General features: G+C 47.8%; 1 pseudogene; it reads left to right on the top strand.

The window, feature by feature from the left end:
* LOC111974168 (formin-like protein 2) overlaps nt 1-17,062 on the top strand; it is an 81,155-nt pseudogene that overhangs the window by 55,319 nt on the left and 8,774 nt on the right.

Raw genomic sequence — 17,062 nt, forward strand, 5'->3', positions numbered from 1 at the left:
GACTACCTCTGTTGTGAACTTACTGTAGAAATTTCTGTTCCCGTTTAGAGCAAATGGCTTTTTATACCGGCATTGTCCCTGGCCCCCTCTGATTATTGCTTTTGTATGTCTCCTTGAGCAGGCTATATGCGGCGGGTAGTTGTGCAAGTAGTAGCTGGCTACAACCAAACCCTTCTGATGTATAAACTAATACAATGTTATCTGTACTGTTATTCCTTAGTTACCTCCTGACACAGGCTGACAAGTCAAGGTAATTAACATTAGCGTCATCAGTATGTATTCCTATTTACAACGTACAGAACCTTTGCCTTGACACAGTTGTATCCCTCCCAAGTCAATCATTGTGTGTCACTTTTCTGATGTCATGTTGAATTTTACACGTCTTTTTCTTAAAAACTCACGGCAAAACTCGAAGGACACCGAGCTCTTTGAAATGCCCAAAGTATTCGCAAGGACGATGGTACGTCTTCTGGTTCGCCCAGGGTTACCTAGAAATATTTAGGCTGGCCTAGTTTGTAGTTGTGTTTGTCAACGTGTTGTTGTGATTTCGACTATAGGCACGTCCCAAATGGCACCCTATTCCCTATGCGGTGCACTACTTCTGACCAGAGCCCAATGTAAAGTATTGCACTATATCGGAATTAAGGTGCCATTTGTGACTCAGCCTTAGACTATGCTGTTTATTAGCTTTAGTGTTGAAGTAACGTCCATGAAAACATAGTTTGGAAGGCCTTTGAGGATCTTTTATGGGCTCTAAGTCGGTGCACCACAAGGCCTGTCAACGCAAGTCCACCGTGCCTACATTGAATCAGGGTGATCGACTGTCTCTTTTTACTCATAGTCCTGTCACCATACATCGTTCCGTCTGTGTGGTTACGAAGCATAGGACGCGTCCCAAATGGCACCCTGGTCCCTATGTAGTGCACTACTTTTGACCAGAGCCCTACAGTCCGCTATTTGGGACGTGTCCATACCGAAGTCTCTTTCTCTCAAATATGTGTCGTTCAACCAATCGTTTCCGCTGCCTGGTAGCAGGCAGGCTGAGTGCTGGAGGTATTTTTCTGAAATTATATTTTCCTGTAAAATCGCAGTTCTTTTGGAACACCGCCGCCCGTCGCTGGCTGGGTGTGAGGCGATGTTCCAATTCTGTCAGCGGTCTCGTGAAGCAGGAAACTTGTTTTGCACTACGTAGGCGCCACATGCACCTAAATAGAACAAAGAGCACACATAAACACACACACATACACACACACACACACAAACACACATACACAAAGACAAACAAAGTCACTCGCACACACACCCCACACAATGTTTTGCTATTTTACCTTTACTACACGCACACGTCATAACTGCTTGCTTGCTGCTGAATAGCTCTCATTCATGGAGCCAGTGAGAAGCGTCAGACCATGAAGACTACAGCCAGTAGGTTGGATCTGTTCTTATCTACCCTCATCATAAAATCCTTATCAAATTTTTAGTCACACACACACACACACACACACACCACACACACACACACACACACCACACACACACACACACACACACACACACACACACACACACACACACACACACACACACAGAAGACAGATTCAGAGCTTCAAGGCGTCAGTGCTGACATGAATCAGTGTGTGTGTGTATGCATGGGTAGGCTGAAGGCACCTTTTCCCAGAACCATGGCTGGTGGAAAAGTCTTATGACATGCAGGGCTGGAAATAATCAGTCTTATGTCCCTGGCTGGACTGAGCTGAGCTGTACTGGACTGTGTCTGTGGCAGGCAGACACACACACACACACACACACACACACACACACACCACACACACACACACACACACACACACACACACAAACACACACACACACACAACAAGCGCTGTGCTACTCAAGCGCTCTCCTTTCATTGAGATGAAAGGGGTCAGGAGAAAGGCCCTCTTTCGCTAACGTTTTGTCTCCACAAAGCCGGCCTGATCACCTCCATGCATGCAAATGACTTGGCTCCATTGTACTAGTTGTAAGTGATATTTTTGTGCAGGATAGTTAAATTAAGACAATCACACGGTCTCCCCTCTGGCCTCTGAGTAAGGGAGTGGATTACACAGCTCTTTGTGTGTCCATGTAGCGTGCCATGGAGTTTAATGTCTACTTTGAAAACGACGGGGTGCAAGAATGGTATGTGGGCTGCTACAGTTCACCGATGGCATCTGTTTTCGTGTTTACCAAGCCATGTGTCCCATTTGTTTCAGTTGCAACGCGTTGCCGAGCCGGAGAACTCTGAAGAACTCCCGGCTGGTCTGTAAGAAGGACGACGTTCACGTCTGCATCATGTGCCTGCGAGCCATCATGAACTACCAGGTGAGAGTCTCTCCGGTCCCCGGGCAAACCCAACACATAGTATGCGTCCCAAATAGCACCCTATTCCCTAGCGCCGGTCAAAAGTAGTGCCCTATGTAGGGAACAGGGTGCCATGTGGGACGTCAATGGAGGGTTGAAGCACACACACGCCGTCATCCATCATCGGCCAAATTCAATTTGGCGTCTACCATGTTTTCCACAACACATTATTTCTCAAGTTTCTCTTTGTTATGTAAAAGGAGTCACTCCCTGTTTATTAAAAGAGATCTCTCTCTTTTTCTCTCCCTCCATCCCTCTCTTGCTCCATCTGTTTTTGACGACCCAGTATGGCTTCAACATGGTGATGTCCCACCCGCACGCTGTGAATGAAATTGCACTAAGTCTGAACAATAAGAATCCCAGGTGAGATGGAAGCGTTGTGTCTGGTGTTAAACAGCTCCTCTACTTCTTAGTGAAACGGGTCCAATATTCATAAAGTGTATTAAGGTATTAGTGCTGATCTAGGATCAGGTCCCCCTCGGTCTATATTATCACATTCATGATGATCTAAAATGCAAAACGGATTGTAGATCAGCACTCCTGACTCCTACTCTGTGACGCTTCATGAATACAGGCCCTTCCCTCCCCTTATTGCTGCACCTGCTCTTTCAGCGTCCACATTGTGTGCGAAGCCAGCATCCAGCACTAACTCATTCCTCCAGCCAGCCAGCCAGACAGCCAGCTCAGGGCACCGCTGGCACACTGCTAAACACTGGCAGCTGCACAGAGCAACAGGCGACAGGAGGCGCCTTTTTACTCAGGCCCCTGGGTGTTGTTTATTGAAGTGTGTGTAGCGCGCGTGTCTTTGTGTCCGCTTGCATTGCGCGCGCACTTGTGTGAACGCCAACCCTGTGTGAGTGTATGCGTGTGTGTTTGTGCTGGGTTGAAAGGGGGTTTGCGAGCTGTCTCGAATCATCTGTCAAATAACACCTCTACCGTAGTCTGTGACCCAGGCAGAGAATTCCTCTAGAATTACAGTGAAATTTAAAAAAAAAAAGGACAGAATAGAAAATAATATAATATTTTGACTTTTAATGAATGAGCTGATGGTACTTCACTTCATCACCCGTAGGGATTATGGCTGAGGGATTCACTCTGTAATATACGTTTCATTTAATCCTCTGGATTATATCAACGGACCTGCTTATCATATGTTACATGTTCAGATATTAGATAGACATTTTAGATCCAGTCATGTGATCTGATAAAAACACACGATGTAACCTCGGATGAACCTTGGTAGTGCGTACGGCCCAGAACATCACTGGGGAAAAGCTTCCTGCCATCCCGGACCTATATACTAAGTGGTGTCAGAGGCAGGCCCAAAGTCATAGACTGTTCTCTCTGCTACTGCACGGTAAGTGGTAACGCAGTGCCAAGTCCAGGTCCAAAATGCTCCTTAACATCTTCTACCTCAAGCCATAAAACAGCTGAACAACTAATCAAATGGCCACCCGGACTATTTGCAGTGACACCCCCCCCCCCCCCCTGCTGCTACTCGCTGTTTATTATCCCCTACCTACATGAACAAATTACCTTGACTAACCTGTACCCCCCGCATATTGACTCGGTACCGGTACCGCCTGTATGTAGCCTCATAATTTTTTTGTATTATTATTATATCTTTTTTTACTATAGTTTATTTTGTAAGAAAATATTTAACTCTATTTTATTAACACTGCATTGTTGGTTAGGGGCTTGTAAGTAAGCATTTCACAGTAAGATATACACCGGTTGTATTCGGCGCATGTGACAAATACAATTTGATTTGATGGCACACTATTCCCTTCATAGTGCACTACTATTGACCAGGGTCCATGGCGCTCTGGTCCAATGTAGTGCACTAGAAAGGGTACAGGGTGCAATTTGGGATGCCACCGTTATGTAACCTCGTGGTAGAAATGATGGGTCGGTGTTGGCAGTGGCGCCGCGCTATGTTGACCGTTCCTTCTCTTCTTCTTCTCCGTTCCCAGAACCAAAGCTCTGGTGTTGGAGCTGCTGGCCGCCGTGTGTCTCGTGAGGGGAGGACACGAAATCATTCTCTCTGCGTTCGACAACTTCAAGGAGGTGCGGTATGGGGGACGCGCGGAGCAAGAAGATAGTGCTGTGCTATTGTGTCTAAGCAGTGGAATTTCACATAGTTGACGTCGTGAGTCGTGTGGTAGGAGGACGTTATCGAGGGACGCAGCGCAGCGTCGGCTGTATCAAAGCCTTTAGACATGTTGCTCCGCATCTCTCAGCCAGAAAAGGCTGAGTTCACTGACCTCTCAGGCCCAAAGAGAAAACAGTCCTGTGTTTTGTTAGTGATTTTACAGGCCCTTCAAAGATGTATTCTAACAAATGTGAGTACAAATGTGAGTAATATTTAGTACAGCCTGATCAGGGGGCTGTATGTATCTCAGAGTAAGAGTGCTGACCCAGGATCAGGTCGCCCTGTCCATGTAATCTTCAGTTCATTATGATCTAAAAGGGAGAGCTGATGCTAGTTCAGCGCTCATACCCTGTGTTGTATGCAGTTGAATGTGTAGAGTATTTGATCTCCTCTAGAAAGGAGGGGAGTAAGGTGGAGTCTGGGGTGGCCTGGCATCTCTACAGCAGTCCCAGTTTCTAGGCCGGCTCGGGGAACTTGGGCCGACTGCAGTTAATGCAATATTTACACCCAGAATGAAATATTGAGCATTACTCTCTATTGCATTTCACAGTTATTAGAGATGGAATAGCAACTTCTATTGCTCAGAGCTGCTCCCCCATAAGCAGAAGGTAGAGACATAGCCATGTGTGCCACTGCATCTATTAAAGTCAATGGATAGCGATTGACCCTTTGCAATAGATGTGGTTAGAGGGGCCAATGTCGACAAAACAAAGGAGCTGATCGTGGAATTTAGGAAACAGCAGAGGGAGCACGCCCCTATCCACATGACGGGACCGCAGTGGAACGCTTCAAGTTCCTCGGCGTACACATCACATGATCTGAAATGGTCCACCCACACAGACAGTGTGGTGAAGAAGGCGCAACAGCGCCTCTTCAACCTCAGGAGCCTGAAGAAATTTGTCTTGGCACCTAAAACCCTCACAATTGAGAGCATCCTGTCGGGCTGTATCACCGCCTGGTACGGCAACTGCACCGCCCGCAACCGCGGTGCTCTCCAGAGGGTGGTGCGGTCTGCCCGAAGAAACACCAGGGGCAACTACCTGCCCTCCAGGACACCTACAGCACTCGATGTCACAGGAAGGTGTAAAAGAAATTCAAGGATAACAACCATCCGAGCCACGACCTGTTCACCCCACTATCATCCAGATGGCGAGGTCAGTGCAGGTGCATCAAAGCAGGGACCGAGAGACTGAAAAACAGCTTCTACCTCAAGGCCATCAGACTGTTAAATAGCCATCACTAGGCGGCTTCCACCCGGTTACGTAACCCTGCACCTTAGAGGCTGCTGCCCCATATACATAGACTTGAAGTCACTGGTTACTTTAATAATGGAACACTAGTCACTTTAATAATTTTTGCTTTACTCATCTCATATGTATATACTGTATTCTATTCTACTGTATTTAGTCTATGCCACTCCGACATTGCTCATCCTAATATTTATATATTCCTTAATTCCATTCATTTACTTTTAGGTTGTGTGTATTGTTGTGAATTGTTAGATATTACTGCACTGTTGGAGCTAGAAACACAAGCATTTCACTACACCCGCAATAACATCTGCTAAATATGTGACAAATAAAAATTGTATTTGATTTAGATGATCTTATTGGTCACATTGGACAATCGTTATTGGTTGGCAGTGTCATATAAATTGTAATATGAAAACGGTGCTTTCTTTTTCAGCTTTTTGTGTTTTATGCAAAGAACTGATCCAATCCGAGTGTTATGTTGGCTTGCTTACGTTGAAATCGAGCTCTCCCTCTTTGAGGAGGCTTGTTGTGAGGGGGTTCTTGACTCCCCGCTCCGTGAGCTAGAAGGGGTTGTTTGAGTGGGGGGCAGGGTGCAGTCTGGGGCACAGAGCATTGTGTATGAAGGCTGTGCTTATGCACTCCAATCCCCTCTCTTCCCTCTCTCCTCCTCATCTCCTTGACTCTTTATCTCTCCTCTGTGTGTCTCCCCTTCCCTGCCTCTGAGCACTGTCTGAACTATAGAGCTGCATCCCTCTCCCTCTCTCTCTCTCTCTCTCTCTCTCTCTCCGCTCTCTCTTCTCCTCTCATCTTCTCTCTTTCTCTCTCCCTCTCACCCCTCTCTCTCTCTTCTCTCCTCCCCCTCCCTCTCTCTCAGAGATGTAGATATGGTAATCACAGTGGGAGAAAATAGGTCATGTGTGTTTAAAAAGCCCTTTTAGCAGGGAGGGAGCCCGAGTGCTGGGAGGGAGTGAGGAGACAGTACATTGGTAGGTTTTGCATAAGGCAGAGAATATGACAGAAACGTTTCATTTCTCAACCTGAGGTAATACAGTATGCTGCGTTGCAAAGAATACGGCTTGCTTCCCAAATGGTCTCCTATTTCCTATGTAGTGTACAACTTTTGACCAGGGCCCATAACAAAATGAATGATTGATTGTTTTTCTTGCAGGTGTGTGCTGAGACACAGCGGTTCGAGAGGCTGATGGAACACTTCAAGGACATGGACAACAACATTGACTTTATGGTACACAACGTTTCCACTGGACGAGCTATCGATTGCTAGGCTACATCATATCCTGAAATCACAGACCCTGTCGCTTGCCGTTTAATTCATTCTATCATTGGCCAACCACGCGCAAGGGATCCTCGCCAACTCAGTTTGTTTTGTCGCAGATTTCCTACTAATATGTTTGAATAGAAATAGATGAGGCAGCATGCTGTGTGGTGTGTGTCAACAAAATACATGCTTTTTCTCAATGTGCCACTCTGCCTCTGCTCCGAGGCTCCCCATTGGTCCGTGTGTGCTGTGTGTGCATGAGAGTCCAACCAGTCACAAGTCAACTCTGAGCCAGTTGGTAGCGGGCCAGTCATTTGACACAAGCACGAAAGCAAACAGATTTGTCAGACGGGGCCTGGCGTCTCTCACACAGTCGACTCTGAGCTTCTTAAGGAAGTCCATTAAGACAGTATTAGCAAGGAGAATGCACTGACACGGTGACACTCCACTGTGCACATTAGACTGGGGAGGCCGTGTCCCAAGTGGGACCCTAATTCCCTGGTCAAAAGTAGGGCACTACGTAGGGATTCGGCTGCCATTTGGGACAAGCCTGACGTGACTCCCTTTATCTGCCCATTTAACAAGATGGATGCAGCCAGATCATTTCCATTCACACGCTTATTTACAGGCCCTGGAGTCTGTGGGTGAGTCCCAAACAGCACCCTATTCTCTTTAAAGAGCACTACTTTTCACCGGGGCCAATAGGGTTCCGGTCAACAGTAGTGCACTATATAGGGAGTAGTGTACCATTTGAGACGTACGCTACATGTGTCCCCTGTAAATGCATTGGATGTTTTTGGTTTCTCTTGGTGTGAAATTCACTCTGTATGCTTTTCTTAATGTTTGCCGGTGCCTGTAGGTGGCGTGTATGCAGTTCATCAACATCGTGGTCCACTCGGTAGAGGACATGAACTTCCGGGTACATCTGCAGTACGACTTCACCAAGCTCTGTCTGGACACCTACCTGGATGTAAGTACTCTGCGTATATAGCCAAGTTATCGGCACTCCTTGTGTATTTATTCCTCGTTATTATTTTTCTACTATTTCGTAGAGTAAGCATTTCGTAAGTAATTAAGTATTTCGCTGTTAGTCCACACCTGTCGTTTTTCGAAGCACGTGACAAATGCAGTTTGATTTGAGGTAGACGTACATTAGATTTAAAGGCCGCAAATATATGAAGAAGCTGTTCAACTTTTTTGGGGTGTTACCCCCAATGGAGAATATGGTAACAACATGGACCAACGTGTTATAGGCGTTTCACTGACTCTTCCTCTCGCCTCTCTGTAGAAGCTGAAGCACACGGAGAGTGACAAGCTGTCAGTGCAGATCCAGGCCTACCTGGACAACGTGTTTGACGTGGGCGCCCTGCTGGAGGACGCCGAGACCAAGAACGCTGCGCTGGAGCGCGTGGAGGAGCTAGAGGAGAACATGTCACATGTGAGAGGACACGACAACCACGCGCAGACTTCCTGTCTCCATCCCTTAACTGCTCGTGACGCTCTGTACTTACTCTTGCCACCCCACACTTTGCACTTTTCACTAACTCACTCCACCCGTCCCTTCTTTCAGAATCCTCAATTACTCTTTCACCACTTCAGTCCCATCTTTTCGCCCTATAAGAACCCAGTCTGCCCTCTTCTAGTGACTGTGACTTTATTTAGTCTGTTTTGACGTACTGACTACTATTTGATGCCGTACAGACGTCAGCGTGCTGCGCTGTACAGCAGTGTCGGGGAGGGATCTGACAACATGTACAGTGTGCCTTTCCATCACATGCCTCTCTCTCTCAAAGGCCCTTTAGATTAGTTTCATGCTTTCAGTTAGCAGTCGTCAACACACACATACACACACACACACACACACACACACACACACACACACACACACACACACACACACACACACACACACACACACACACACACACACACACACACACACACACACACACACACACACACACACACACACACACACACACACACACACACACACACTGCCCAATGGTCTCTGGGCCTCCTAGCCTAACTCTAGAAAAGTCCACATTTTTGTTCAGATCAGGATGTCCACAAACTCCAGAGGAAGAGCATTTGACATGAATGTTTTGATGGCTAATGTTTCCTTAGAGTCTCGCAACACATGGCTGATGTCAAATGATGCATGATTTGCACACACATACACCTTCTATGTAATACACCCCTGTGTATTATGACCTGCATAAATGTGTGTTAAGGACTACAAACACTTTATTGGGTTGTGACTAGGGATGGGCATCAATATCGATCATTCGATATGATATTGTTGAGCAAGCCATATCGTGATATCGGTGTACCCGTCCTATTAGCCTACACTGTTATGTACAAAAGTGTACATGACTGTTCCTGCATGCACAAAACCCTCTCACAGTTCTCTGTGTGTCCATGCCACGGTGAACCTTGACCTTTGCTCTCCCAGATGACGGAGAAGCTGCAGGACACGGAGAACGAGGCCATGTCCAAGATCGTGGAGCTGGAGAAACAGCTGATGACGCGCAACAAGGAGCTCGACTCGATCCGGGTGAGACTCATTCCCCTACAACTCACCGTGCCCTAAATCAACGGGTGGAGAGAAGTGAATAACGCTATTAGACAGACACAGGTCGATCATTTTCAAGGCCTGTTTGTATCAAGCTTCTAAGGAGTGCTGATCTAGGATCAGGTCCTCCCCGTCCGTGCGATCTTATTTATTGTGATCTAAAAGGCTAAACTGATCCTATACTGTAAGTCAGCGCTCCTACTCTGAGATGTTTTCATAGTAAACGGCCCCCTGATCTGCGTACATACATTGACATCTCCGTTCCCCGTGCCTATCACCCAGGAGGTGTACAAGGACGCCAACTCGCAGGTGCACACGCTGCGGCGGATGGTGAAGGAGAAGGACGAGGCCATCCAGAGGCAGTGTAACCTGGAGAAGAAGATCCACGAGCTGGAGAAGCAAGGCACCATGACGATCCAGAAGAAGGGCGTCGGGGACCTCTCCAACCTGCCCTCGCCGCCCGCCCCCGGGGGCCCACTGGTGGCAGGATTTGAGGGTGTACCAGGGGGCTATAAAGGGGGTGCGGTCAGCCCGATGGGGTCGAATGGGGTCCCGGGGATGCCCGTGCCGCCCCCTCCTCCTCCCCCACCGCTTGTGCCTGGGATCGGTAGGTGGAGTTCTAGACCAATCCCGTTTACTGTTTAGTCCCAGACGGTAGCTAAACAGTCTGGATTGCTAGTTGCTAGTTTCACAACACGCCCTTTCATTGTTTGGGGAAAGATAGCCGAGGGAGGGAGGGAGGGAGGGAGGGAGGGAGGGAGGAGAGCAGTCACACGAGGGGAGTTTGTACTCTGCTGATTGAGTCTCAATTGGAAACAGCACTTGGCATGTTGTTCTGTCAATTCCATGCTTAATTTCTCTCTTTCTCGTTCTTTCTCTTTTTCTCTTTCTTTCTCTTTCTCTCTCTCTCGCATTCCCTCTTCTAAATTTTTCCCCTCTCTTCCAGTGCCAAATGGGCCTTTGGCTGGTCCTGCCGCTCCTCCCCCTCCCCCGCCGCCCCCTCCTCCCCCGCCTCCCCCCGGCCCCATGGAGGTGTCTGCGCCCCTGCCCCCGCCTCCACCCCCCATGGCCCCCCCGCTTCCGGGCTGTGGATCCCCCACCGTCATCTTCAATTCAGGGTTAGCAGGTAAGGTCCTCACACTCAGACGCCGCCCACATGTGAGACTGCGCGAGCGTCTCAAATGGCACCCTATTCCCTTTGTGGTGCACTGCTTTTGGCACAGGGCTCTGGTCAAAAGTAGTGCACTGCATAGGGAATAGCGTGCTCCTTGAGACGCTCGCTATGTGTGTGGATGTGAATGAATCACACTGTAGCAGACAATGGAAGATGTGTTTTCATGATAAGCTTTCGTTCTGTAGCAGACAATGGAAGATGAGTTGTCATGATAGGCTTTCGTTCTGACGACGTGTGTTGGAGGTGTCGGCTGTCAGCGATCTCAATGACAAACCTCTTTTGATCCATTTATGAACGGTCATTATCAAGTGTTCTCAGCCCTTATCACAATAGGTCACTGAAAGGACACCGGTGTGCTCTCCATTGCTTCTAAATTCACTATCTACGTCAACGCCGTGTTGCCTCAGTGACTGAGCAGTCTGTCTGTTTGTGTGGGTATGACTGACAGCAGTAGAACAGGAGCCAAGCCTCCTGAGATCCTTCTAGGCCTTTTCTACCCTGCTTTCCTCCTGTCACAGCAGTCCTTTATCAGTGTGTCCGATGCTGTTTACTCGAAGCTATTTCAAGCTGCTTGACTTCCTGGATAATATCAGGGCCATCTGGGCAGCCATGGGTGACTCAGAGCTGATGGGACAGCTAGTCAGGCCTCTTCTGACTCCCTGACTGGCCTCCTCCTTAACAGGTCACTCACCTCCCTAACCTATCACTGCAGCCTTTGACCAGTTGATACAGAGTTGCAATGTGGCACAAGATCATTACAGAAGTTGACCTGTCACGATGAATATGTGACTATTGTCTAAAGAATCTACAATTTAGTATGACAGTAATTGCATTAGTACACTTTGAAGTATAACGCTTGTTTTGAACACACAAAGGAATGGTTGGTTTGGTCTAGAGGGGACATATTATTTTGCTAATCTCTCTTTCTCTCTTTAAAATGGAAGCACAATATTATTTTGTTCTCAATGATTTCTCTGGTTGTTTTCTCTCTACTTTTGTTTTCTGCCAACCAGAGGGACCCATCAAACTGTTCTGTAGGTTTTCTCTGTCATGTGGTTGTGTTTTTACCCCCCCCGAGTATTTGGAAATTGTATTTTTAGTCTCAACCTCAAATGTTAAGATGGACACGCACGCACACACACACACACACACACACAAACACACAGAGGAAGAAGGTCCACGTAAAGAGATGGACACTTATGCCCTAGGCACTACATTGATATTATTTTAGTCTAGCCAATAATTAAATTGGACTCTTTGTTTCATGCATTCTCTTTGAATTCGCTTACGACTGTTGGAAAACTCCCCCCAAATATTCTTTATTCTTCACTGCTGGACTGTAAAAAGTCTTGAGCACACCAAAATATGAAACAATAGTCTCCCCACAAAGCGTGGACTACAGTACATGGACACGTGGTAACAGTCATTTGTCAACATTATGGGATCCTGAAATGCTGGTCCTTAGCCTGCTAAATGTAATGGGACGAGACAAGGTACAAGTCTGACTTAGTCTTGACAGATGTGATGGGAAAGCACTGAAAATGCCACATTTCCAACTCCTGCACGGTCTCCCTGTTGTACTGTAACGTGTGTGTGTGTGTGTTTTTTGTGATGTCTGGTAGTGTCTGTTGTTGCATGCTGAAACACATTGACGTGCCGCTGCAGGCAGGCTGATGGTGATAGTAAGATAGGAGAGTGTTGCACAGGCCTGGAATGCCCTGGTTGTCACACTCTCCGGTCCTAATCCTTATCTCTCTGCCCCGCCACCGGCGGTACCTCTGTCAGTCTGTCTGCGCCTCGTAGCATCACGGGTATGGCCATAATCCTAGTCTATAAAAACATAATCTGCTGCTGTGCCAGGAATGACAAGCCTAGCCATATGCACATTCAATATCATAGCTAACTCAATCTGGTGTACCCCAAGGCTCTATTCTGGGCCCACTACTGAATGCAACGTCTTGGTTAAATATAGGTTCAATCAATAAACTGTAGTGGCTACGGCTAGCAGTACAGAGCTAGCCAGGGCACATCAGGCCCTGCTGTGGAAATAACTGTGGAGCACCTCTCCAGCTTTCTCTGTGGGATTTTAATGAATGGGCTCTTAAGCCTCCTGAATCTCCACGTGTGCCACCACCTCCAGTCACATAAAATCCTGCCCCAAATGGCAGCCTATGCCCTATATAGTGCACACCTTTTGACCGGAGCCATACGTGCCCTGGTCACAGTTAGTGCTCTATACAGGGAATAGGGTGCCATTTGGGATGCCGACCCCGTCTACCCCTCCGTCAACACGACCGTGCACTGTGTGTTTGTGAGCGTGATGATGGACATGGCGGATGGAGTGCTTTACGGAAGAATTGGTCTGTGTTTCGCTGTGCAGCCGTGAAGATTAAGAAGCCCATCAAGACCAAGTTCCGTTTGCCGGTGTTCAACTGGGTGGCGCTGAAGCCCAACCAAATCAACGGCACCGTGTTCAACGAGATCGACGACGAGAGGATACTGGAGGTAGGGAACCATCCACTCACCCCCACGTGTATGCACTTCACACTTGGACCTACTATTAAAGCTATGTTGGTCTACCGTACTTCTAACAGCGTGTAGGCCGCTCACCACAGGGCAGGTTGCTTAGGATTCTTGTGTCTTCAACCTCAGGACCTGAACGTGGATGAGTTTGAGGAGATGTTCAAGACGAAAGCCCAGGGCCCGGCCATCGACTTGATCATGAGCAAGACCAAGGTCATCCAGAAGGGGCCCAACAAGGTGGCACTGCTGGACGCCAACCGGGCCAAGAACATGGCCATCACCCTGAGGAAAGTGGGCAAGGCCCCTGAGGAGATCTGCAAGGCCATCCAGCTGTAAGACACACAATGGACTCTTCGGGTTATGTTCAAATGGCGCCCTATTACTTATATAGTGCACAACGCTGGTCAAAAGTAGTGCACTATGTAGGGAATAGGGTGCCAATTGGGACGCAATTTCTTGTTGTCTTACCTATGTAGTATTATAAATGAGGGTCCATTTGGTTACGGTGGTGTGTGTGTGTGTGCTTGTTAGCCTTTATTTGCAGGCTGTGTCTGCATAGCGTGTGTGCGTCTATGTCTAAACCCTCCCCCACCCCGTCAGGTTTGACCTGCGCACCCTGTCGGTGGACTACGTGGAGTGTCTGATGCGCTTCCTGCCCACGGAGAGCGAGGTGAAGGTCATGCGTCAGTACGAGAAGGAGCGGAAGCCCGTGGAGGCGCTGGCGGACGAGGACCGCTTCATGATGCACTTCAGCAAGATCGAGCGGCTCACGCAGAAGATGACCATCATGGCCTTCATTGGCAACTTCTGCGAGAGCGTGCAGATGCTGACGCCGGTGAGGCCCGGGACTCCATGCATGTGGCCCAAATGGCACCCTATTCCCTACATAGTGCACTACTTTTGAACAGAGCCATATGGTGACTGGAGAGGAGGATGGGTTTTTCTTGAGTTGGGCTTATCCTCCTCTTCTCTGACTTTAGTTCTACTTCCTCCTTTCTTGTTCTTCGCAGCAACTCCACGCGGTCATCGCAGCATCTGTGTCAATAAAATCCTCACAGAAACTCAAGAAAATTCTCGAGGTAAGCGACTCGTGGCAGAAATTCTATGCGTCGGAAATATCCTGCACTGAAAAACGTGTTGAAAATATTGTTCCTGGCTGCCTTCTGTGTTGTTCTAATATGTTCTTTTTCTTCAGATCATCTTGGCTCTCGGAAACTACATGAACAGCAGCAAACGGGGAGCAGTATACGGTTTCAAACTACAGAGTTTAGATTTGGTAGGAGATTCTTTCTCCCAAATGTATTGCTAGTAGTGCATGACGTGCTTTAGGATTGCTACTAGTCCACTACATAGGCAATAGGGTGCCATTTGGGACGCAAGCACTGTTTTCACACTTCATTTTTTTGAATCCTCTCATCCCCCCCAGCTACTAGACACCAAGTCGACAGACCGGAAAATGACTCTGCTGCACTACATAGCCAACGTGGTGAAGGAGAAATACCACCAAGTCAATCTGTTCTACAACGAACTGCATTATGTGGAGAAGGCTGCAGCAGGTACGATTCACCGTGCAGCTTCGTGTGATTGCAGCGATGAAGGGCTGACGATGCTACGGCAGATCCTAGCGTGGGTCCCAAATGGCACCCCGTTTCCCTATATAGCGCTACTACTTTTGACCGGAAGGTAGTGCGCTAAACAGGGAGCAGGGCGCTATTTAGGACATGCCCCTAATGATCAGTCGTGGCGGTGGATTTGGACCGGATTGTAGCCTATCTTTGGTCTGCAGGCATTTCCATTGCGCTGTATCCGCAGCCATCATCTCAGAGAATGGATGATGATGTTGTTCACTTGTTGGGGCTCCTCGCTCCTTGTGTTGCTCTAGAGATGTGCTGTATGGCCCTCCTTAACGGGGAGCGCCCCGCTTCGAACAGTATCCAATTCTGCGTGCGTGTATCTGTGTGTGCGTGCGTGTATCTGTGTGTGCCGGTGCTACGTGTACTCGTGCATGCCTGTGTGTGTGTGTGTGTGGTGTGTGTGTGTGGTGTGGTGTGTGTGTGTGTGTGTTGTGTTGTGTGTGGTGTGGTGGTTGTGGTGTGATCTCAGTGTCGTTAGAGAACGTTCTGCTGGATGTGAAGGAGCTCCAGCGGGGAATGGACCTGACCAAGCGAGAGTACAGCATGCACGGTCACAACACCATGCTCAAAGACCATCACACACAATGAGGGCAAGCTGAAAAAGCTGCAGGACGACGCCAAGATCGCGCTGGTAAACCTCACCTCGCTGAATTTGTCATGTGCAATTAAGGCGAAGCTCACAAGGCATTTATACATGATATTCTTCAAGAATCAATGGTCATATATCATTTATCCAAAAGTCAAAAATGCATGTACCGATCCCAGATTGCCCCTTTTTTATATTGTTTGATCAAACTATTACCTTTATGATCGACAGATCAACAAATGCAAAATGTGCTTTTTGTCTCTGACAGGACGCCTTCGAAGAGCCGTCAAATTCTTCGCGAGAATTCCAAAACGACGCCCCCATCCGTGTTCTTCCCGGTGTTTGTGCGCTTCGTCAAGGCCTACAGGGTGAGCCTGACATTGCTCTCTTACACACCCTCAGACTGTCCCAAACACTACGCAGGGCGCTGGTACGGCTGTGTGGTTTGAGCCCTCTGGCTAAATGTTTGTTTGTGTGTTGTGTGTGTGTGTGTGTGTGTGTGTGTGTGTGTGTGTGCTGTTGGTGTGTGTGTTGGTGTGTGTGTTGTGTGTGTGTGTGTGTGTGTGTGTTTGTGTGTGTGTGTGTTGTGGTTGTGGTTCGTCAGCAAGCGGAGAGGACAACGAGCAAAGAAGAGAGCAGAGCTGATTGATGAGGAGAAGCTTCTGGAGCAGGAGGCCATGCTGGACCAGGAGACCAGAGGTAGGCTCCCCTCCTTCCTTCCTCTCCTTCTCCCTCCTCCCCCTCTTCCCAGAAGGTAAGCTCTCCTTCGCCCCTCCCTTCTCCCCCTCATCCCCAGGACTAACGATGGGAGGATCTTCTCCTGCTGGCGGGGCAGCTATATTAGGTACTGCAGACACCTAGGTGTCACATCAAGTCAGTATCAGCCAGTATATAACCAGTAAATACAACCAGTTAGTAAACCAACCAGTAAATACAACCAGTAGAAAACCAACCAGCAAATACAACCCGTTAGTAAACCAACCAGCCAATAGAACCAGTTAGTAAACCAACAGTCAATAGAACCAGTTAGTAAACCAACCAGTAATAACAACCAGTTAGTAAACCAACCAGTAATACAACCGTTAGTAAAACCAACCAGTAAATACAACCAGTTAGTAAACCAAACATAAATCCAAACCCTTAGTAAACCAACCAGCCAATAAACCCCAGCTAAACGTAACCAACCAGTCAATAAACAGTTAGTAAACCAACCAGTCAATAGAACCAGTTAGTAAACCAACCAAGTCAATAGAACCAGTTAGTAAAACAACCCGCCAATAGAACCAGTTAGTAAACCAACCAGTCATAGAACCAGTTAGTAACAACCAGTCAATAGAACCAGTTAGTAAACCAACCATCAATAGAACCTTAGTAAACAACCAGTCAAAGAACCAGTTCGTAACAACCAGTCTATGGAAACCAGTTATAGTAAACCAACCAGTAAATACAACCAGCTAGTAAACCAACAGTAAATACAACCAGTTAGTAA

Source organism: Salvelinus sp. IW2-2015, linkage group LG2 (assembly GCF_002910315.2).
Source record: "Salvelinus sp. IW2-2015 linkage group LG2, ASM291031v2, whole genome shotgun sequence".
Taxonomy (NCBI): Eukaryota; Metazoa; Chordata; class Actinopteri; order Salmoniformes; family Salmonidae; genus Salvelinus; species Salvelinus sp. IW2-2015.